The 23828-nt window shown below is 43.1% G+C and overlaps 1 protein-coding gene across 2 annotated transcripts in view; it reads left to right on the forward strand.

Moving 5' to 3' along the window:
- The window catches only part of CRTAC1 (cartilage acidic protein 1), a 132060-nt gene that overhangs the window by 17614 nt on the left and 90618 nt on the right, over window positions 1-23828 (forward strand). The gene's annotated exons all lie outside the window — the stretch shown is intronic.

Genomic DNA, 23828 nt, shown 5'->3' on the forward strand with positions numbered 1-23828 from the left:
GTCCCTTACTCGCTGAGATTCGGATACACCATCTGTAAAAAGGCGGAAAAGCTGTAATGCCTTGTTGTCCTGAAGCCTCAGTGAGGCTACCGCACATGACAGTGCACTGTAAATGCTGCCAGTCACCATAATTATTATTTGTTGATCGCTAATATGTGCCAAGTATGGTGCATAATCTTATTTTACATGCATTGTCTTATTTCCTCCCCTGACAACACTGTGAAGTAAGTTGCTCTCATCCCCATTCAGAGAAAGCAAAGTGGGGTTCAGAGACGGTAAGCAGCTTGCCCTCTGCCGAGTAAATAGTATGTAGTTGAGCCAGGATCTGAACCCCAAGGCTTCCTGACTCTGGAGCTGCCAAACTACACTGTACAAAGTTTAGTTATCGCTTCAAAAATCAGCCAATCAATAAAAACACTACAGGGGCCTGTCGACCTCATTCTGGGAGGCCCGAGCTTTTATGGTAGCACTAAACAAAGATAACTGGCAGGTAACATTATTTGTAGCAGTTGCATGTAACAGTAGAAAGCATTGACCTTGGAATTAGAAGACTTAGTTTTAATTCTAACCATGCCTAACCTAATGGTTGCAGTTTACTTTATGAAGACCCATTTCCTCATCTATAAGATGGGCATATTGAAATCTACCTGCCTACCTCCCAGGGCAGTCGTGAGGGTCCGTGGTGATGACGCACAGGAAAGATACTTAGTGAAGCACAGCTTTTCTTTCGCTTACTCGTTTCTTCTACATTCTGGACGGTCTAGATTGCTGTGCCATCCAGCTGAACTTTCCATGATGATGTAAACGTTCTGTGTTGGTGCCGTCCGGGGTGGTAGCCACTAGCCACATGGAGCCACTGAGCACCTGGAATGGTGGCTACAGCAACCAAGGAACTGAATTTTTATTTTATTTTGATTAAATAGCCACATTTAAATTGGCCAGGACAGTTCTGAGCTTTTAAAAGGAAAAACTAAAGAGCAGAGTGTGACAGAAAAAGGAGAAATAGGGATGGTTGTAGTGACCCTCTCTACCTGAGGTGACCTGAGCAGAGCTGTGGCCAAGCAGCTCGCCCGTCACCATCAGTTCTGTGACTGTCCAGTTGCTTTCTGAATCAGGGAGGAGCCCTCCTGTCCAAATCCATGCCAACCTGACTCCCAGAGCTGCGTGCCACCCTGCCAGAGTCTGTGGTTAAAGGACTGTGATGCATTTCCGAGATGTTCTGATTGGCCCTGCCTCCTGCTGGGTGACCCCAGCCTCCCCAGGTAGACCTGACAGAGGACAGAGAACAGCTCGGCCACCATCCTTCTCTCGTCCTCCCCGCCGCCCCCACCACCAAGTTACTGCTATAAACATGCTCTCTTTTCATCCTGGAAGATGATATGATCTATATTTCCACAAATTAATATGGAAAAATTAAGGCCTGAGATGTATTTTCTTCCCCTTCTGGGACCTGGACACCTGGCAGGAGCTAGCCAGGCCCCAGCACACGGAAAATCTCTCATGTCTCCGTGGGAGGGTGTCTCTGATTTCAGGACTGTGCTCCCCCCACACTGAGCAGCCATGGTTGGCTCACAGGAGGGCCCTCCGTCTCCCCTGGCCATTGCAGCCGACCTTGGTTTTCTCCTGCTCTGTCACCAACTCCTCCAAGGTTCCAGATGGAGGGAGAGAAAGGGCGAAAGAGCTGAGCAAAGAGCCCCTTACGGCTTACTTTGATGTTTTTGTTATTGTTTTGCGCCTTTCCAAGGCCCTTCTCTCAAAGGCACGCTGAACTGGTGGTCACAGGCTGCACTGCCCTGGTCATGACTCCACTTACCTTTTGGCCGCAGACAACAGGACTAACAGAAGGTCTTGGCTCCGGGGCTGGTCCTGGCCTGGGTCTGTTTGGGAAGAAGCAGAACTGTTTGGTGGCAGAATCTTCAGTCTCTGTGCCCTTTCCAAAGCAAAGGGAGCGATAGCTGCTTCCAGAGACCCACCTGCTGTGGTCGGTTACCTGAGCCCTGTGTTTAAACGTGGGCTTCATGAGCAGGTCTCTATCCCACCCATCCTTTGATGTGCAGGGGATCAATCCTGCAGCTCTTGAGTGTTCAGCTTCTTTCTTTCCAAGTGCTGGGCATGCATTTCATCTTCCCCTCCAGTGAAGTCTTTTTCTGTTTCTCATCCAAGAAACTCAAGAAATTGGCTTTTGTGTGGTCTGTGGCAGAGAAGCTAGACCCTCATTTGCAGTCAATTTAGAGTCTATGTCTAATCCTTGCCTAGCTTGCTGCTTACCATGGGTCCTGCAGGACTTTGGAGTCATCCCTTAGAAATAAGAACCAGACCATCCTAGGTGTTGATCCTGGACCAGCCATTTGGAAAGAAGCCTTTCTCTCCTCCCAGGGAAAGATTGAGCCAGGCAGCTTCTGTCCGAGAAAGCTTGGACTGCTGGGTGTTATTCTGAAAGATGGTATTTACTGCTCACCCCCAGCAAAGAATAAGAGTTACGCAGAAGACAGGATGGTGAAATTGGGCAGCCTCCCAGCTCCGGTTCAGGCTTTCTTTGTGGCTGTTGTGAAGCATTGTGAATTCTCAGAGCATCGGAAAGACACATTCTCATTTGAGTACCAAAATACATTCCAAAGGCAAATATAACTTTTTATTATCTTCAGCTTAGGATGATTTGTCACTGTCTTCTTCTTTGGGCTGGATAACCAAAAGTTGACTATACAGACATATTTAAATCAGGACCTTGGGAGGTCATTTGGCCACCCCTTGCCTTACAATAAGGCCACACCCATAGCATTTGGAGACTCCATTTACCTAGAGCCATCAAGGGAAAGTGTACAGTCTTTTTGTAATCCTGCTCGATATTTACTGATGTCGAGAACTGATCTGATTAATCTGGATCCCTTATATTAGAGCTCAATAAGCTGTTTCTTTTAGCTTTTGTTTTGCTATTGCCTTTGAAGATATAAACTGAGTGATCACCATCCCTTCAGATAGTGAAAGCAGGATCACTGCCCTGCCTTCCATCCCATGTGACTCCTTGGCAACATTTCTGATTTTGACTCTTATTCCATTTCACCCACCCGACATCCATATTTAACTCTGCTTCCTTCCCGGCTTGATTGTAGACTCTCTGTTTAAGAATCACATAGCAGAAGCTGAAATTTTTAAAAATTGAATGTGAAGGCCTTTCCTCGAGCGCCTGCGGTCCAGCTCACGACAGGCCCACTCTCCATCACCTTTCCGTTCCCTGGCCCCCGAAGACATTTCCTTTTGCCACTCCTGGGAGAATGGCCAGCTCTTCAGTTCATAAAGTGCTCGGTCCGTGAACTTGTCTTGGATTTGTTGACCTTGTAGTATGTCTGACTGGAGCCCTGTTGCTTTGAGTATTTACTCTTTGAATAGGTTTGTTTTGTTTTGCTTTTTTGGTGTCCTCGTTCCTGGTATTGACAGCATTGATTTTGAGCATGTTGCGGTGGGTTTGTGTTGTGTTTCAGATTGTTGAGTTAATTGTGATGGAAGGCTTGTGCGTGTCTCTGACTCTGGGAGGAGCAGGGAATGACCGCCCTTTGTTCTGTGGGGATGGGGGAGGGAAGGGGCCGGCTCGTCTCCTCCAACACATCTGGGCGAGTGCATCCGCATATGGAGGGCTTATCTGTCAAGCGGCAGGTGCCTGATTGCAGTCTGCTCCCTGCGTGGCCAGGGGAGGATTTGATCACCAATGGAGACTTCCATGCACGCACAGACCATCGAGGAACTTCAGCACTGGTTTCCCCGGTGAAATAGAAAGCCCAGTGGCTTCCCCTTTTCTCAGTGGAACCAAACCCCCAATCTACAGTCTCATGGAGTCTGGAAGGAATTCCTGTTGGTGTCAATCTTACACAACTCCTTTAGAGCAGCTTTTGTTTCCTGGGATATCCCCAGAGGTTTGAGATAACTCCCCTACCCTCTCAGTTTCCAACAGGAGTTTGCTCAAATGGAAAGATTGTAGTGATTGTACAGTTTAAATCACAATTGAGATCAGTTTTTCTACCCAAAGATCATTCATTTGATAAAACCTTAACGCATTTTTCACACTTGGAAGGGTTTCATTTAAAGGGATGCTATGTATCGTAAAGCGGTGTTTGAGTTTTTTCTTAATTTTGTAACTATGACAGGAAACTTTTTTAATTTACTAAAGTTAATTGAATTATTTAAAAGGCAAACTGTTTTCAATTACCAGATTAATCATAATTATAGGGGAGATATTTTTGCCATTATAAATAAGAGCAGTGATAAAAAATAAGAAATTTATTCATGATTTAACCAAAGCAGCATTTATGCATTTTATTATAAGTATATATAGATAGATACATGTAGTATACAGATATATAATATGTATGCATAGATAAATACAATAGATATATACTATATATCTAAATATATATACACACATGAGCTTTTAACAAAATAGGAATAAATATTTTTGAACTTTAAGTCAACCGTTGCTTTGTAAAATACAAAATTTTCATAGATTTGATCATCAGTTTTGTCATTATCTTAAAATGTTAGATTATTTCATTCTGTTTCTCTTTCTTTATAAACTTAAAATATATTTTACTTTTATTACATTTAATATGTTGCAAAAAAATCCACACAACATAGATGAAGGTAAAAATCCATCTTTACCAATCTCCCACTCTTGCTCCTAGTTCATCCTAGTCACCTCCCACGATAACACACTCCCACCCCCAGCTGTTTTCAGTTTGGTGTTTGTACTTCCAGAAATTTCTATGTTTTGTATATATAGAGAGAAGGCACATGCATGAGAGACACAGAGAGAGATCCTATGTTATATACATTTTTATGATGTACATATTACAAAATATATAATCTTTGGAGAAATCACACTGATACATGTTACAAAACTTACTTTTTTTCACTGTATATGTTCAAACATATAGATCTAGCTTTTTTTTTTCTCAGTTGCTTTATGTGGCTGTACCATATTCACTTCGCCATTCCTCAGCGACATTTAAGCTTGTTCTGATCTTTGACCATTGCAAACGCCACTGTGCTGCATACACATCCTTCCACTAAACATATGCAAATGTTTCTCTAGGATGGACACCAAGGAGTGGAAATGTGGGGTCAGGGATATGCACATTTTAAATCTTAATAGATATCACCAAATTGCTTCCCATCTCAATATTTTTCTACTTGTAGCCTAAAAATAAAAGGTGAGCTTCAGGGCTATTCAGTTCACCAGCTATTCAAGCACCTAGTATGTGTACAGCCACATATGTTTGAGGGTCTGAACTTTATCAATTTAGATTTAACTATTCCAAGAAGGAAAAAGGGGCCTATTCTACATCTGCAAAGGAAGCTGCTGCTGTTAAAACTGGATTGAGGACTTCAATACTTTCTGATTCAAACTGCTATGAAAGGACTTCCTCTGAAGCCTCCTCTGCAAAAATATATTTCTTAAACGGGTCATCCTTAGCCCTGAGTTTCATTGTCATTGGTGTCACAGGAGAATGATTGTGGGGTGCTAGCTCTTCTGCTGTGGTTTTGCATGGACTGCCCCTGATTTTGAATACTAATAAAATCTGAGTTGCAGCAGGAGCCAGGGCTTTTTAACCCATTCTGAAAACTTTTCTGAAAAGTTTACTCAGCAGTTCATGGCAGTTTGCCAGAGATATCCCTTGCTGTGTCCACACTTCCTTCTCCCCAGCCCTGGACAGCCATAAGCAATGGGCAGAAATTCCACCTCTGCCTCCTCCCCCCAAATTGCAGACTCCCGTGACCCTTCAAAGGTCTGAGGCCCCCTGTAATCACCCCAGATACACACACACACACACACACACACACACACACACAGAGCAAACGTGTCAGTAGGTATAGCAGGTAGAATAACGGCCTCCCCAAGATGCCCACATTCAAATCCCCAGAACCCATAAATATATCATACGTGGCAAAAGGGGCTTTGCAGACGGGATTAAGTTAAGGGCCTTGAGATGGGGAGTTTATCCTGCATTATCTGAATAGGCCCAGTGTACTCACAAGGCCCTTTAAAGTGGGAACAATGAGGCAGTAGGGGGAGCTCAGAGGGATTCCATGTGAGAAGGATCCAACCCACTATTTCTAGTGTTGAGGATGGAGGGAGAGGTGAGAGCCAAGGAATATGGGTGGCCTCTAGAAAATGGAAAAGATAAGGAAATTGATTTACTCCTAGAGCTTCTAGAAGGGGATGCAGCCCTGTAACATCTTGATTTCAGCCCAGTGAGACCAATGTCAGACTTCTAACATATAAAACTCTAACATAATCCATTTGTGTTGTTTTAAGCCATTAAGTTTGTGGTAATTTGTCACGGCAGCCACAGGAAACTAATACAGCAGGTAAAAGTTTGAGTGCATGGGGTCACTTTTCAGAGAGGTGATGGCCATGACCTCAGGGGATTTTAACAGAATTATTTTTATGCTTTCACAACAATAAAAGAAATACACCACCAATAAATGTATTCTTTCTAATCAGCATCCACCTCTGTCAAAGGAACATGCGTAGTTTTGGAAAAACTTCCTAAAAGCACACTTTGTTCCTTGGTGACCATTCCTTGGTGAATTAATTCACTCTGCAGCTTACTGTTTGACACCCACTACTGGGGGTTGTTAGCGGAGGGAGAGGGAATTCAGAGCTTTTAAAGACCTCACTGTCCTTGGTGGGACAAATGCGCTCACGCTGGGTGAGGTCACAAGTGCCCAGCGCCACCAGAGACATGCAAGCATCTCTGGTGCTTGGGAATCTGGAGGGTCTGGGTGGCATTTGGGTGGCCTTGGGAGGACAGGCAGCCCAAGGGTCTGTTCGGCAAGAGGACAAAGGCCTCTCCAGGTCAAAGATCATTTTAGGCTTGTTTGTTGTTGTTTATTTGTTTTTACATTTATTTTTAAAAAAGCATGTTAACAAAAAACCTGATTTTTCACAAAGCCGTGAAGAGTATTTATAAAAAGCCATTCAAAAATAGTAATATAATTAAAACACTAAAATTGCCTCTGCTGAAAACGGCAAAGCTACTTTTAGTAGTCTGAATTTTTCATCCATTTAGAAAGTAGACGTATGCCTTGTCTCCAATCACTTTCCTTGAAGTCTTTCTTCTCTCTGTTTCTCTAAGTGCGGGGCTGGCCGAGGGGCCCTCTTAGCCCTGGGGGGCCCCACTCCAGGCTGGAAAGGCTCAGGCCAGAGCCTTGCAGCGCAGGCCTTCCTCGTCCCTCCGCTGCTCTTTGGCTGCTCTTTGGAGGATGCACAGCTCTCAATCTCAGGATCCCTTCTGCTCTGGGGGTGGGCGTGGCCCAGCCTCCCCCTCTTGTGCTTTGCTAAACACACCCCTCCGCCTCCCTCACCCTACTGCCCTGGCCGGCAGGTGGGCTCATCCCTTTTGCACAAGGATGCTGTGGTTCTGACTTAATTTTCCCTCTGAGGAAATTTTTGAAGTTATTTTGGAGGTGCGAGTATCTAGCAAAACACAGAAGGATGTGAGGAAGCTAAAAACAAACATTTGCACTTCATGTTTTTACCGTGTTTGCCCCTGGTTTACCCTCACCTGCGTGCAGACTGCAGTTTCGAAGGGGTGGGGAGCAGGCGCAACTCAGGTCTGGCATTTTACTTCCAGCTTCTCATTTGAACCATCACGCAGCCCATGTGACATGCACCATTTGATGGATTCTAAGTTACACGTTTTTTTTTTCTGTTTCAGAATTTTATTTGTGAGGCAAGACTTTGACCTACATTTTGTTATAGAAATAATCTTACAAGGAATGACTACATTCTGGTCCAAAGAAATTATTGTGGGGAAAGGGCTTTGTTGGGAGGAAAAGGAATCTGAGTTCAATTAATCCTGACTGTAATTAATCAGCTGACTTGGACAAGTTACCTATATTGCAGCTTCTTTTTTTTGTGGTTTTTTAAATTTCAGAATATTACAGGGAGTACAAATGTTTAGGTTACATATATTGCCTTTGCCCCGCCCGAGTCAGAGCTACAAGTGTGGCCATCCCCCAGACAATGTGCACCGCACCTGTTAGGTGTGAATATGCTCATCCGTTCCTCCCCCCTCCTATCTGCCCGACACCAGATAAATGTTGCTACTATATGTGCATATAAGTGTTGTTCACTTAGTACCAATTTGATGGTGAGTACATGTGGTGCTTGTTTTTCCATTCTTGGGATACTTCACTTAGGAGAATTGGCTCCAGCTCCATCCAGGAGAATACAAGAGGTGCTAGATCACCATTGTTTTGTGGCTGAGTAGTACTCCATGGTGTATATATACCACATTTTATTAATCCACTCATGTGTTGGGCACTTGGGTTGTTTCCACATCTTTGCAATTGTGGATTGTGCTGCTATAAACATTCATGTGTAGATGTCTTTTTTTCCTTTGGGTAAATGCCCAGTAATGGGATTGCTGGATCAAATGGTAGTTCTACTTGTAGCTCTTTAAGTTATCTCCATATTACTTTCCATAGAGTTTGTACTGGTTTGCAGTCCCACCAGCAGTGTACAAGTGTTCCTATCTCTCCACATCCACGCCAACATTTGTTGTTTTGGGACTTTTTGATAAAAGCCATTCTCACTGGAGTTAAGTGATATCTCATTGTGGTTATAGTTTAATATCTCTAAAACTGAGATGGCAATTACAATTGGAAGCTTGCATTTAATTGGCAGAACTTTTCCTTTCCTAGAGATAAATAAAATAATAGTGAGTTTTATTGCCCATGACACCTTAAATTTGGTGAAAACACTGTAAATAGTGCTGTCCCCACTTTGCAGATAAGGAAACTGAGTCCAGAGGTGTGCCTAGGGTCACAGAGATGGTAAAAGGTGGAACTATTATTCTGTACATGCCCACTAAATTAAGTTTATTAATTGTGTTGCTCAAATCATAATCTTTATTACATTTTTTTCTACTGGCCTATTAATAACTGACAGGCTTGTTTTATAATAGCCTATGGTGGCAGTCCATTTTTTTCTGTGATTCTGTCAATTTTTGTTTTGTGTATGTTGGGGCTAAATCAAATGCAATTTCACAATTCTTCTATTTTCCTAGTGAATGGAGCCGTTATCACTATGAAGTGACCTCACCCATCCCTAATTATGCTTTTTGTCTGCTGTTATGATAGATATGCCAGCTTTCTTTGGGTTAGTGTTTACAGGTATATCTTTTTCCATACTTTTACTTTGAACTTTTCAAAGTCCTTATGTTTTATGTGTGTTTCTTGTATGCAGCATATATGTAGCTTCAGTTTTTTCAACCATTTGACCATGTCTGTCCTTTCACTGATTAGTCCAGTCCACTTACATTTAGTGGGAACACTGATGTGTTTTAACCTGTTCCTTTTATCTCATCTTTTTCAGTTTCCATGTTTTCAATACTTCTTTCCTTTTTCTTTCTTGCTTTTCAAAAATTTAATTGATTGAAGGTATTTTTTTTTTTATCAAGGCTGGGGGAAGCTTCTTGTTTTCTAAATCCCAGTTTTTCCTCTATTAATTTGGGGTTTATACATGCTACTTCTGTATTTTTAGTGGTTTACTTCAAAATTTTATGATACATTTTAACATAACAAACTGAAATTATCTTAACCCCTTTCTGTAACAATAGAAGTACTTTAGGACACTTTAACTCTGAACACCCCTTCTTGGCATACACAGAATATTTTAGTCTTGCCCTTTGTTAAAGCTGCCAGTTATAATTATTATCATTGTTGTTGTTATTGTTATATAAATATAGTGTTTTTTATGTACATCAGTTTTTACCAATTTGCTCATCTTTCCCTCTTGCATCCCAGAAAGTCCTGGGATTATTTTTCTTCTAAAGATGTTCCTTTGCTGAATGCCTCATCTTGGTAAACTCTCTTAGCTTTTGTTTAATCTAAAAATATCTTTATTATATCTTTATTCTTGAAAGATCATTTTTCTGCATTCAAAATTTCAGGTTGATGGTTATTATTCCGCTGTGTTCTAGCTGCCATTGTTGCTTTTCAGATGCCTGTCATTAGTCATGTTGTTCCTTTGCAGGTGATCTGTCTCTTTTCTCTGTTTCTTTTTCATCTTTTGGATTTTGCATTTTTACTACCATGTATATAGACAGGGATCTCTCTCTCTCTCTCTCTCTCTTCTCTTTTTTTTTTAACCCAGCCTGTGGTTCCCAAACCTAAGGATTCATATCTCTCATCAGTTCTGAATTATTGTTAGTCATCATCTTTTTAAAAGTCTTTCTCTTTCTACTCACTCTTTCTGGAACTGAACTCAGACATGTCAAGTTTTCTCATTCCAGCTTCCAAATCTCTTAACCTTTCTCACATTATTTCATCTTCTGTCTCTCTGTGCTGTTGCATTCTGGGTAATTTTCCAGTTGTATCTTCCAGTTCACTAATTCTTTCTTCAATTGCATCTAGACTGCTGATTTTTTCATTTCAAAAATTTTTTCATTTTTAGGAGTTTCATATGGTCCTCTTCAAATCTCCCTAATAATTTCTGATAGTGTATTATTATTGCTTACTCACTTTTGTGAGTTCATCCTTTCTTTCTTTAAACATTTTGTACATAGTTACATCCTGTATTTGACAAGTCTATTATCTGTAGTCCTTGGGGGTTAAATGTGTTCTTAGTTGTTTTTGTTGCTCCTTATTTGGGGTGCCTTGCCTCCTTATTATGTTTGTTTGGTTTTAAAATGTGGGAGTTCTGTGGGCCTAAACTGAAGACACTTTTTACCAAAGAGGATATGTATCCGCCTCTACTGAGGGCCAGGGGGTGCTACTGACCTGGGATCACCCTAGCTCTGTCCAAGGGTCCTGGCTTCATATGGGATTTTAGGGTTCAGCTTCCCCACCTTGCTGCCAGTTCAAGGGTTAGTAGTATACTTCACAGTGCTCTGAGCCCCTTATTTCCATTTGTTTACCACTAACTGCTGCCAGGTCAAATTTCAGCCCCCTTTTCTGTGTGATGTGGTGGTGCTTGGAGATTTCCCTTAACTTTGTGAGCCCAGTAATGCATAAAAAATATGTTTTGTCTGGGATCTACTTGTTCAGTAGTAGTAGGGTCCTTCAGAGGTCTGCATAAAGATGGAAACAGAAAAATAGACTTAGCATCTCCGAAGTTTATGTTCTTTCTATTACCAAGAAGACATGAGAAGGTATGTGCGACTAAAGGAAGTAGTATTTAAGAGGTCCTCTCCCTTTGCTGTTCAGAGATGCTTGAACTCACTTCTTGCAAAATAGGGAGTGCTCTGTAGCATGGGAGATTTGGGCATGAGATAGACAAGGAGAGGTGTGTGTGTGTGTGTGTGTACAGGGAGAGAAGCATGTGCAGTAAGCCCCATACACTCAGATACCAGGCCAGACCTTTGGATTGTGCCTCCCTAGACTAGCACGGGAGTTCCAGATCAGAGCCTGTTGCCAGCATAGATGATACCATCTGAGGTCACTGGTGTTTGGCTGTGCCAAAGGAAACATGTGACTGTGCACATCAAAAAGGACCCCTTCCCTCTCAGCAGCCATCTTCTCATGTTGTTTATAAAATGCTTACAGCCGTATGAGGTCATGAGCAACTATGCAGTATCCTTTGATGTGCCTTAGTGTTGTAGTCAGTCCGTACACTGTCCAGGAGTGGGCAGTGCAAAGACGGGTAGTGCAAAAAGTGTTGGCAGCCGTCCTGGAAAGCAGCATTGCACTAGTGGGCTCCTTCCACAGGTGCCTCCACAGCACCCCCATGCCTTCTTCTGGGAGGAGCACCCCCTCCTTTGTAGAACTGTGTCAATCACAGAATCCTGTGGGGCTTCCAGTCAAAGTAGCCTTTTGGCCACTAGGGATTAGTCCAGGGTTTCCTGTGACCTAAGACCGTCTAATCTTAGGTCTTGATCTGGGATTTACCATTTTGAATCTAAGAATGAAAGCTCTCCCTTTGCTCTTCGATCATGAGTTGAATGAATATGTCACAACTACCACCATTCCTAGTCCCCATCTCATGGAGGAGGAACCTGAGAGAATGATGACACCCAGAGAGAATCCTGGGGGGATCAAGGCCATGGTTCTTGTGCCCGAGGTCCCCAGATCTATGGGTCTCCCACAGCTCTCCTTCAGTTCTAGGAATACCCTTGCAGACCTCCAATAAATCCTCCTCCTCCTCCTTTTCTCTGCAGATACTTTTCTCATCTAATACCAGATCTCATGGCTTATAAATCCGGCCATGCAAGCTCCTTTGCAGACCAGAGCAAGCACCCTATCTGGTGCTGTGTTGCAGACCAGAGCTTAACCACCCCTAGTCCCAAAGGAGATGCTGTAGCTGTCTAGTCAGAGAGAAGATTCTTGAGAATATTTAAGAACATTTGACAGTATGTGATTGATGTTAACCTATGTTTCTGAAGGAGTTTTGCTGGTTGGATCAGATTTTTAAAAAAACTCAGGCCGGGCACGCCTGTAATCCTAGCACTCTGGGAGGCTGAGGTGGGAGGATCACTTGAGCTCAGGAGTTTCAAGACCAGCCTGAGCAAGAGCAAGACCTCATGTCTACTAAAAATAGAAAAATTAGCTGGGTATTGTGGTGCGCACCTGTAGTCCCAGCTACTCAGGAGGCTGAGGCAGGAGGATCATTTGAGCCTAGGAGTTTGAGGTTGCTGTGAGCTATGATAACACCACTGCACTCTAGCCTAGGCGACAGAGAGAGACTCTGTCTCAAAAAAACAAACAAACAAACAAACAAAAACAAACCTCAAACCAAAAGCATTATCGCAATGTTATTTATGTTATTTAATTAAACAGTAAACATTCTCTATACACACATTGATCGATAATTCTTTTTAAAATTTCTCCTCTCCCATTAGATTACAGACTTTTAAAGGCAGGAACTTTATCTTTTTCATCTGTGCACCTACAGTGCCTATCACATAGTCACTGTTCAATAAAATGAAATAGGCAAGTGTCTTATGGATGGATGGAGAATCTTAGATAAGGGGATTAATGAAAGTAATAAACGTTACTTCTATGCTCAGAAGTGATTGAGTCACAGACCTAACCCTTGAGAGCAACATTAATCAACCCCATAAGCACATTCCACATGCCTCCCTACCGTGTGCATAGCTGTGTGCTCGGTGCTTAGGCAGCTACAAGAACATGATCTCTTCCTCTCAGCCATTTCAGTCGTAAAAGACATAAGGCATATCTGGAAATAATAGAGTAGAGTGTCCTATATGCCAGAGAGGAGACGCACCCTCCCTGTTCAGCACATTTGTCAAGTTCACGTCCCCAGTGAATATTCCAGTTTCTCATAAATACTGAATTTCATCTGAGGTAGTAGTAATATGGCTTTATTCCCTTCTCTGGAATTTCTCTGATGTCATATTCACGGGTTTGATCTTTTACTATTAAAGCCAAAGTCCTTACATTAATTGCCTTTCCATTAAACCACAATAATTGTTTGTTGGCCCAGTAGTCCCAAGGGACTGACAATCTCACTGAGCCTCCTCCAGTCCTGGCTCTTCCTGGTTCCTGTCTAACACCTCAGAGAGGCAGTGAAGTTCTCCAAAACGCACCACTAACCAATTGTACAAATGCCAGGCTTGTTTTTGTTTTTGTTTTAATTGACAAATAAAAGTTGTGTCTATTTATCATGTATAAATGATGTTATGAAATATGTATACATTGTGGAATGGCTAAATTGAGATAATTAACATATACATTACCCCACGTATTTATTTCTTGTGGTGAGAACACTTAAAATGTACTCTCAGGCATTTTCAAGAATACAATGCATTGTTATTAACTGTAGTCGCCATTTATACCATAGATCTGTTGAACTTATTCTTCCTATCTGAAAATTTGTATCCTTTGACCAACATCTCCCTCTCCCACCCCCAACCCCTGGTAACCACCATTCTACTCTCTGCTTCTACAAATGCAACTTTTTTAGGTTCTACATGTAAGTGAGATTGTGTGCTGTATGTCTTTCTGTGCTGGGCTTATTTCACTTGACATAATGTCCTCCAGGTTCATCCATGTTGTTGCAAATGACAGGATTGTCTTTAAAGGCAGAATAATATTCCATTGCATATATATGCACCACATGTTCTTTATCCATTCATCCATCAGTGGACAGTTAGAATGATTCCATGTTTTAGCCATTGTGATAGTGCTGCAGTGAGCATGGGAGTGCAGATATCTTTTCAATACGCTGATTTCATTTCCTTTGGATGTATACCCAGGAGTGGGATTTCTGGATCATATGGCAGTTCTATTTTTAATTTTTTGAGGAACTTCCATACGGTTTCCCATAATTAGCCTTGTTTTTTTTAACATATATTTTTCTATCAGTAACCTGTTGTCCATATCCTTCCCTCCAAGCTAAAGCAAAATATGGAAGAAGGAGGAGGAGGGAGACAGCTAGCTATTTCCCTCAACTCTGTCCAAATAAGATGGGCTATAATTCCAGTTCCTCCAGGATCTTTTAAAGTTGCTTCCCTGTCCTGGGAAACTGTGGCTGCACCAGGCTGCACTCTCCCAACCCAACTCGGCTACTGCTGCACCTGGCTGGCCTGAGAAGGCCTTGGTAAAGCCATTCCAGCACCTGATTCCTGGACAGCACCACACGGGACAGGCCCAGAGACCCTGGCCTTCCCTCAGCTGCACTCCACGTGCAACCCATTTTACTTCCACAAATGAGGAAGACTTTGAAAAGTATGGCAAGTCTCATTATACAAGTTTCTTTTCCAGACAATTCATTAATGTCAAAAAGCAAGAGATAGCGAAATAACAGATACCTCAAAGTTTCCAGGGGCGTATCTACAATCTAAATCAATCTTTCGAGCACACCCAACATTTCATGGGAAAATAAATCTTTAATTTAAAAACCAGGAAATAAAAAAGAAGACAAGTTTATTCTTGGTTCAAAAAGCTTGGAGAGCTAAAGAAATTTTCAAGGAACACTGGTAGGTTTCTGATGCCTATCAGAGATAATAGTACTTCCTAAGTTGTGGTGAAGACGAATGCGATAAGGCACGTAAATTGCTCAGCACAGCACCTGACACATACTAAGTGCTCAATTGTTAGTGCCCGTATTGAGGGTAATCATGTTTATTTAATGCCTGATATAACAGGAAGGGTCTTCCTGGACCAACCCTTATCTTAGAGACCTCAGTGTCCCTTAATCCCTCCTTTCACCAGTGGGATAACAAGGCACTGTACAACATTTTTTTTTGTTTGTTCATCTTTTAATTAGAACTATGTATCCTTTGTTGTTAATTTTTAACACAGTCACTTAAACATTGTTGAATCCTGTTGTTGTCTGCAGACATGCAACCCTAAAATAAGTTATCTTGCATTTTACTTAGTTTCCTCTAAGTCCATGTCCCACCTAGGAGAAAGTTTATTTACCCCTCTTTTATTAGTCAGCTCTTATTCATTCATTCTACAATTTTATTTTTTTTTTTTTATTAAGCTGCCACGTGCTAGGCACCTTGCTGAGCCCTGGAGGTGAGCAGTAAACGAGAGTAACTCCTGCCTGCACAGAGCTCCGAGACAGTCAATATGCCTGATGAATTAAAGAAAGTCTTACTTTGGGAAATAATTTCAGATTCCTCCCACCAAGACTTTTATCCGAATTCTTAATTTGTAACCAGAATCATTTCTCATCCCCACTGTCCATTCTTGCTAAAAGACGCTAATAAGAAACAGAATGATGAAACAAAACCGGGATAGAAAGGAGAAAGACACGACTTAGGCAATCCATGAATTAATCAGCCCCTGAATAATCAAGAGGTGATATATAAAATGCAAGTATCAGAGTTCATGCCGCCTTAAATAATTAAACACATTAAAGAAGGGACAGAAAGACCACATTTCAGAAGAAATTAGTGGCCTTAAGGCAGAGGGTGAGCAAAATCGAGCTCTACAGCAGCATTTATAAGCCTTTTCTATATTGTAACAAACCAAGCAAGGGGCAGTAGGAAGGATGATTATATGGATTCTCTCATATATTTAAAGTAGTGAATTCCAACCTAGAGGTCACGGAGTTATTACGAGGTATCTGAGAATCCATCTGTGCAGAGGCATTTTATCAATAGGTGCCAGTCCAGCTACCAATAGATGGAGATTTTTTTAAACATTAAAAGGTATCTTCGTACTTGAAAAGAGTTGAAAGCCATGGTCATAAAACATATGCTTGTGTACTCTCATGAAAATGGGATTAAAAGGAGCCTGAGAAGGGTCAGTGAAAGAAGAGAGAGAGATTTCAGACAAGACACGGAGAAAGGATGAGAGAACAGAGGAGTGAAAAAAGAAGAAAAAGAAGAGAGAAGAAATACACATAAGATGTGGGGGTGGGGAATTATGGAGTCACACAAATCTGTGTTGAAATTCCAGCTCCTTCTCTTGCTGGCTGTGGGAGCTTAGAACAAGTTACCTAACCTCTCTGAGTTTTGGGATCCTCATCTATAAAGTAGTGACAATAATAACTCATAGCCTACTGCATAGCATTGTGGGAATGTTGTATTCGGGTTCTCCACCAGGAGAAAAGAACCAATAGAAGGTATGTCATGTATTGCATGATGACATTTAGGTCGATGACGGACGGCATATACAAGGGTGGTCCCACAGATTATAATATCATATTCTTTTTGTACCTTGTCTATGTTTAGCATATTTAGATACACAAATACTTACCATCATGTTATAGCTGCCTTCAGTATTCAGTACAGTTATGTGCTGTACAGATTTATAGCCTAGGAGCAGTATAGCCTAGACCACATAGCCTCGCTGTGTAGTAGGTGGTACATCTAGCTTTGCCTGAGTACACACTCTGATGTTCCCACGACAACGAAATCACCTAATGACACATTTCTCAGAATGTTTCCCAGTTATTAAGTGATGCGTGATTGTGTGTATATATGTGTATGTATGTGTATGTATATATATATATATATATATATATATATATATATAGAGAGAGAGAGAGAGAGAGAGAGAGAGAGAGAGAGAGAGAGATTGATTTATCATAAGGAACTGGCATGCAATTGTGGAGGCTGAAAAGTCCCATGATCTTTCTCTACAAGCTGGAGACCCAGGATAGCCAGTGCTGTAATTCAGTCTGAGAACCAGAGGGGCTGATGATGTAAACCCAGTTCCAGGGCAGGAGAAGATGAGATGTCCCAGCTCAGCAGTGAGGCAGGAAATAAGGGACAAATTCCTCCCTTCCCGGCTTTTGTTCTATTCAGACCCACAACACACAGAGGAGGACAGTCTACTTTACTGAGTCCACAGGTTCAAATGCTAATCTCATCTGGAAACACCTTCACAGACACACCCAGAAACAATATTTAATCTGGGTGCCCTGTGACCTACTCAAATTGACACGTAACATTAAACATCACAGCAGTTAAAATAATGCACACAAAATGCTTGGTCCTTTGTCTGACACAAGGAAAGTGCTCAAATATTAGCTGTCCCCACCATGACCATCATTTCTTCCTGTCCCACCTTGCATCTACCTGCGAGATCTTTCAGAGTCTTACCTATCAGAGGATACCTGAGTGCTATTTCTGGCCAGTTCTCGTCTTTAACAAACCGGATTCATCAGAGCTCTTTTGAGTGCAATGGAAACTAACCCTTTGCTAACTCCCCCCCAACCTCCCCACCAAAGGATCTAGCAAAGGCGTACTGGGGCCACTCACATAACTCAAAGAAAATCTGCCAACTGATCCTGGAGAAAGCAGGCACGGGGACAGCAGGGGGGCAGCAGGTCTGACAGGAGCCAAAGACCACACGGGGTCGGGTCGGCATCACTCTCTCTGTGTCTCTGCCTCGCATCCCTGGGTCTGTGTCTTGGCATGTCTGCTTAATGATTTCAGAGCATCTTTCTCTGTGACTCTGGCACCAAAGCTGCCAGCAACCCAGGGCATATATCTTCCCAGCCGGACCACGAAAGAGAAAGTTCAGTTACAAGCAAAGGATTCTGGGTGGCCACATGCCCGTCCCCGCGGTTCAAGGAAGTCGTATGAACCATATGGTTGGGAAAGGGGGAAGGATGGATCTTCCAAACGTAAGGGGGTCTGTTCCTGGATCCGAGAAGGAAGAGTGCTGAGCAGACACACGGTCACCGTACAGTCCCTTATTCAGCAGACCTTTTTTGAGCACCGACTTTGTGCCCAACCCTGTATTCAGCACTAGAAACACTGTGGTGGCCAAGACATACATGGTCCGTGCTCTCACGGAGCTGACATTCTAGTGGGGGAGACAGCAATAAACAAAGAAACAGGAAAGCTGGATTTCTGCAGAGAAACAGTGTTACATGGATGCGTGCGCACATGTGCACGTGAACGCCTCTCGCAGGGGAAAGCTCGCTGTGCCTTGTGCTGGCATGCCTTCCTCACCAGCCCTCCAGCACACACCCCTTCCCCTTCTCTGGTTGCCCTGGAATCCCTGGTTAAACCCTGGTTAAATCATCCACTTCAGCACCCATTTATCTTCCCTTCTAACCCTCAATTTTAGTCCTTTCGAAACCTATTGAGATCCAGTGATGCAAAGAAGACACCAGCTAGATTTCCAAGAAATTTGCATGCTCAGAATTATGAACTAAAGGTAGGGAGGCCTGGCAAATTATTCCGGATGAACCCCAGTCAGGGAAAAAGAACAAAGGAGAAGAAAGATGAGTAAAAACAGCATCTCAGAGTCATCGATGAGAACGATGACTTAGAAAGGAGTCCACCAGACCCTGTTCCTGGGGGCCGAGGGGCTCCCAGGCTCCAACCTCACTCTCACAAATGGAGATTCATAAGGCGATATATACAACCATTGTATTTGTGTATGGATGTGTTTCAAATATTTGCTTCTAATGTGATATTTTAAAATGATGTGAATGATTTTGTAACCCTGTTTTGGCATTTCTTCATTTTTTAATATACTGAGAGTCTCAAAAACCGGAAGTGACCCAGTCCTCTCTCACATTGAAAAGGCTCTGGCATAGTATTTAATGAGCACCTACAGTGTACCAAACTCTGTGCTTTGCCCTTCACACATATTCTCATTTGTCAAGCACGTTCTGTTATTTCTGATTTATAAAGGAGGAAAGTGAGATCAAGAGGGCAGATCTGTTGCTGAAGGTCACGTCATTAGTAAGGGGCAGAACCTGGAGGTGACTGTGGTCTGTTGGGCCCAAACTCTTTCCTCCCTGGCCCTGGTTCCCAAATGCCCATTCCTAGGCTGGACCAGTCTGGAATGAAATTGTTTTCATTTTATAGAAAAATTAAATAAGGATGGTATAATAGTTTCATAAAGCTAAAAATATTCCATCTAAAGGACTGAAGTTTTTTAATTCTAAGTTTTTGTCCTTCTTCCTTTTTTCAGTGCTAAAAAGTATTTTTATGGTTATATGGTAGATGGTAGGGGTTTGGTTTGGTTTGGTTTTTTGTATTGTCCTTAGTTGGCAAAATAAAACATTGGCAATCCTACACTGAGTGTTCCAAAGTTTGTGTTTTGAAAATTCACTATGCCATGAAATCTCAGAGTTTGGAAAGCACTGCCCTAGGTAACATTGGCATCTCCCAAAGGAAGCGCTGCCCTTCACCAAGTGCCCACCGGGCCCAGGCTGGAGGGTTTTCATGTGCTGTCTCATGAGAGATCAAACCGCTGAAGGAAGATCTTGCCTTGGTTTTACAGATTAGGAAACAGGCTCGGAGAGGTGAGGGTGCTTGCTGAGGGTCCTGGGCTCAAACCCTGCACCTCCACTCTCCCCTGGGTGGCGGCAGCTGCTTGTGAACCCAGAGCGTCCCTGCCCTCCATGCACCTCAGCCCCACGCAGCTCTCAACCCAGTCCCAGGCCTGCTGGGGACACGGCCTCATCGTCCCTTCACACTTCCGCCTTCCTCCATATACTGCAGCCTTGATTGCTCTGAGAGCCTCCATAAACAGCATTTTAGAGGGCTGAGACCAGCTTTCGTGGCCTTCTTTTGGTTCTCTGGCTTGGAAGAACTTCCCAAAGAGGCTCAGTAGGGAGCCTGTGGGCTGTGGGCTTCTGTCCCTTGCTAACCAGGGACACTGAAGTCAAATGGGTTCCCCAGAGCTCTCTGCAGTTCACAAAGAGATCTCTTATTGCAGTGTACGGCAGGCCGGGATGGGTGGGCCAGCTACTCTCTGGGGGCCTGCCTTGCATGTTAATAATGGTCTTGGTGCATGTACATGCCCTTCCCTCTGTGTGCAGGACTTGAAAGATGGTTTCCCTCTGCACAGGCTGTGGATAGTTTTCTTGGGTGAATGCACATTCTGTCTACTCAAGGGGCCTTGGCACTTTGCAGAGGCAAGCACATCTCTGGGCTGACGAAAGGCTATTGTCACTCATAGCCCAGCTCATCCACAGGGACAGCTGCATGGGTGGCCTCCACGTGGCTGCCAAAGGTGGCCATAGCAGGCTATTGCAAACAGAAAGAGCACCTGTTCTCTTCACTAGGAAGAGGAGAAGAACTGAGCTGGCTCCTGGACTCGTGAGCACTCGAGGGAAAGGGGTAGGTCCTGGCTCAGGCTGGAGAAGATGGAGCAGCCCATAGACCAACCTATTTTCAGGAGCTGTCAGATAAAGGAGAAAGACTCCATCAGCTCATGGAACTGGAGATGGCTAATGAGGCCAATGTAATTTGCAGCATGAGAAAAATGTTGACACATAGAGCAAAACTTATACATAATATTATACAGTAATAGTAAGAATAATAACAGGATGTGGCTGTGATTCAGATTATCAGATTTTGGTGCCCAGCATCTACTCCCTCTTCCTAAAAACACCTTTCTTTCCTAGTGAGAGATTGCTTCTTCCCTTTGGTGGGAAGTTTGGAGAAATGGTAATCAAGGAATACTGCCCTCACTCTACAGAAGGATCCAAAAGATTCCCTGGAGGTTCTTCTATCAGATGCCAAGGGGTAGAACCAAGAGATGGGCACGAGTACTACATGCATCCAATTGGCATCTCCCCCGAGGCTTTCATTTTTGGGCAGAGCAATGCAAGTATGGAAGAATGATATGGAATTCAGTCATTTTCATTGCAGCACCTAAGCCTAAGACTGTCAGAGGGCCTGGGCTCGTACTGGAGCTGTCTGTTCCAACACAGGTCCGTCAGCCTTCTCTTTGAACCAGCGAACTCCCCAGTAGCCTGCCAGTCAATTTCCTTTTCACATAAGTAAGGCAGAGTCGGTCTCTGTTGCTTACAACCAAAGAATCCCACTGAGCTCACCCACCCGAATTAGTGTTGTCCTCTTCACAGAGGACTCCAGAAGGTCATATAGCTGGTTCAGTGGTGCCGCCTTCCCTCGAGCAGTGCAGGACCTCCTCATTTAAAATGACCTTGGGAGCCCATTTCCATGCCACACAAGAACACGGGACCATATAACCAGGCTGCAATTTGGACCTAAAACAATATTACCAGCTCAATCAGCTGGTTATTCACTGGGCTTGGCTACAAATGCCAAAAAGCCTCTTGACTGTTTCCAGAAATAAAATCCAGCCTCACAGGATGAGGATCTGCCACCATTGTGCTTATTCCAAATAATGTGGCATCGATTTGAAGAAAATTTTCAAGGGAGCCCCCGAACTGTCTGGAACAATGGCAGCAACCTGGGGATAAATTCTGGCATCTCTGATGACTGCTCAGAAGGGGGAGAGCATTCATTTGAGTACATGTATTCCAGTATATTTATTAAAGCCCATCTCATTAACTAAAAGTCATACTCTATGGTAGAGATGTATTTTTAAGCCTAAGAATTAGACTTTGTTTTAAAGACCTTTGGAAAATTCCCTGCATGCAGCCTGAGACCCCTGCCCACCCCCTAGATGTAGCCATGTAAGGTTTTCCCCTTCACATGGGAAGCAGATGAGGTTTAACAGGCAGTGGCTATTGTGTCTTGCTCTTAAGCAAGATGTGTGTCATCTGCCCAAGGATGGGCTACAAATCTAAAATAAGAGAACATGTAACATCCATCAGCAAATGCCTGCTTTAAAGCCCCTCTGTAGGTGTCATGCTTCCTGGCTTTTAAACTTTCTCTTAGACTGGGGAAAGGCTTGCCATGAGGTTTCCCAAAATAAGAGCGTGTGCGTGTGTGTGTGTGTGTGTGTGTGTGTGTGTGTGTGTGTGTGTGTGTTATGTACTGTGTGCATACACATGTTTGGATGACACTCTGGGCTCCAAACTGAACCATTGGTGTGGGTGGAACACACCCTACTCCATCCCCATCTTGTTATGATCACCTGGCTGTGTCCACATACGATCAGGCAAGAGGAACAGATAAACTCTCTGTCATCTACCCCTGCGCCACTGCCAGGTCCAGGGTCCTGGACCATTTCAACAATTTGAAGAATCCCACTTTCGGGCAGGGGGCAGATGAAATGTGGTAGTTCTTGATGTGTCTTTTGATGGGGAAACAAAGGAAGAGTGAAGCTTTCAGAATTGATTTCTGTCTCTTGGTGTCTTTGCAATTTCTATCTCTTTGTGATCAAAAGATCACAGCCCATTGAGGGGAGGGAGAGAAGAATCTCTACTTTTGGCAGGCTCGAAGACAGTCTTGGATTATTTATTTGTTCTGTAACTCATTTCTGTCAAACATTCTTTTTCTATTTCTTGTCATAAAAAATTGAAATGCTAGTTTCTCGGTGGATGCCTTGCCTTTAACCATCTGTCTGACCTTGGACAAATTATTTAACCTCTCTGAACTGGTTTTCTTGAGTGTAAGCGCAGTGCTTGGCACAAAATAGGTGCTCAATAAGTATTTGGGGGTGAGTAGGATGACTCCTAGGGTCCTTTCATCTGTAAGTCTGTGGCTTCCCTGGTCATCGAGGGGAGTCTGATGGTGGCTTCCCTCCCCATGGTGGACACCACTGTTGCCCCTTGGCATGTTCCATACTTGTTTGGTGCTTATTCTCAAAAACATTGTTTTGCCATTCCCCTGAGTGTGCTCAATCACCGTGTTAGCATGTGAGGTTCATCTCAAGAGTCCACGTGCTTCACCCAGCAGAGCTGCTATTGACTGACCACTGCCTGGTGCTCTTGGCTGTTGCTTGTCGAAAGTCATTTGTTCATTTAGTCTGCTTCTTCCGATAGCAACAGCTTCCCCACTTCCCTCAACTCTTAGTTGTCTGTGTCCTGTCATCTCACAACAGGCTAGCTCATAAACTTTGTTTGAATGTTGCGATGCTCTTTTAATTCCTGTTTTTCAGTTGGCCCGTGCCTGAATTCACACAGTGGAGGTGCTGCTGGGGTTAATATTACTCTTTTGTGAAGTTGATTTCCAAAGTTTGTCCCCTAGAGGCTCACCCCCTAATCTGAATTGTCAACTGGGGGCCGCTAGAGATTGATGATGGGGGATTATGATTGTCTACGTGTTGCGCTTTCATCCAATTTTCCGATGTGTTTTGGTAATGATGTTGACAGTTGTGTGAAGATCTGTTACTGAAATTAAAGCAGCAGCAGCAGCAGCATTTTTGAGCTTGATGATTAGATTTGATTAGATCAGAGTGGGTTTTACTTTTCCCTCAGAGTCAGCAGAGATTTACTGTCCACTGACTGATTTAACTTCATGCTAGGAGATGGTTAGGGACATAACTTACCATCAGAAAAGAAATGTCAAGGAGCATTAGAACAAAATTCAACCTTGTTTGACTTTGTGTTGACCTTGAAGGGTCAGAAATTATACACATTATCAAAGATTTCTGCCCATACAGCATCATAGGGAAAATAAATGTTGGCACGTTTTGGTGGACGTTTGTATAGAGGAGCATCTTCCAATAGTAGCTATCATTTGAGTGAGAAGCTTTCATGAAATCAGATAAAGTATAGAAAAATAGGATTA

This window comes from Lemur catta, chromosome 14 (genome assembly GCF_020740605.2).
Source record: "Lemur catta isolate mLemCat1 chromosome 14, mLemCat1.pri, whole genome shotgun sequence".
NCBI classification, from domain to species: domain Eukaryota; kingdom Metazoa; phylum Chordata; class Mammalia; order Primates; family Lemuridae; genus Lemur; species Lemur catta.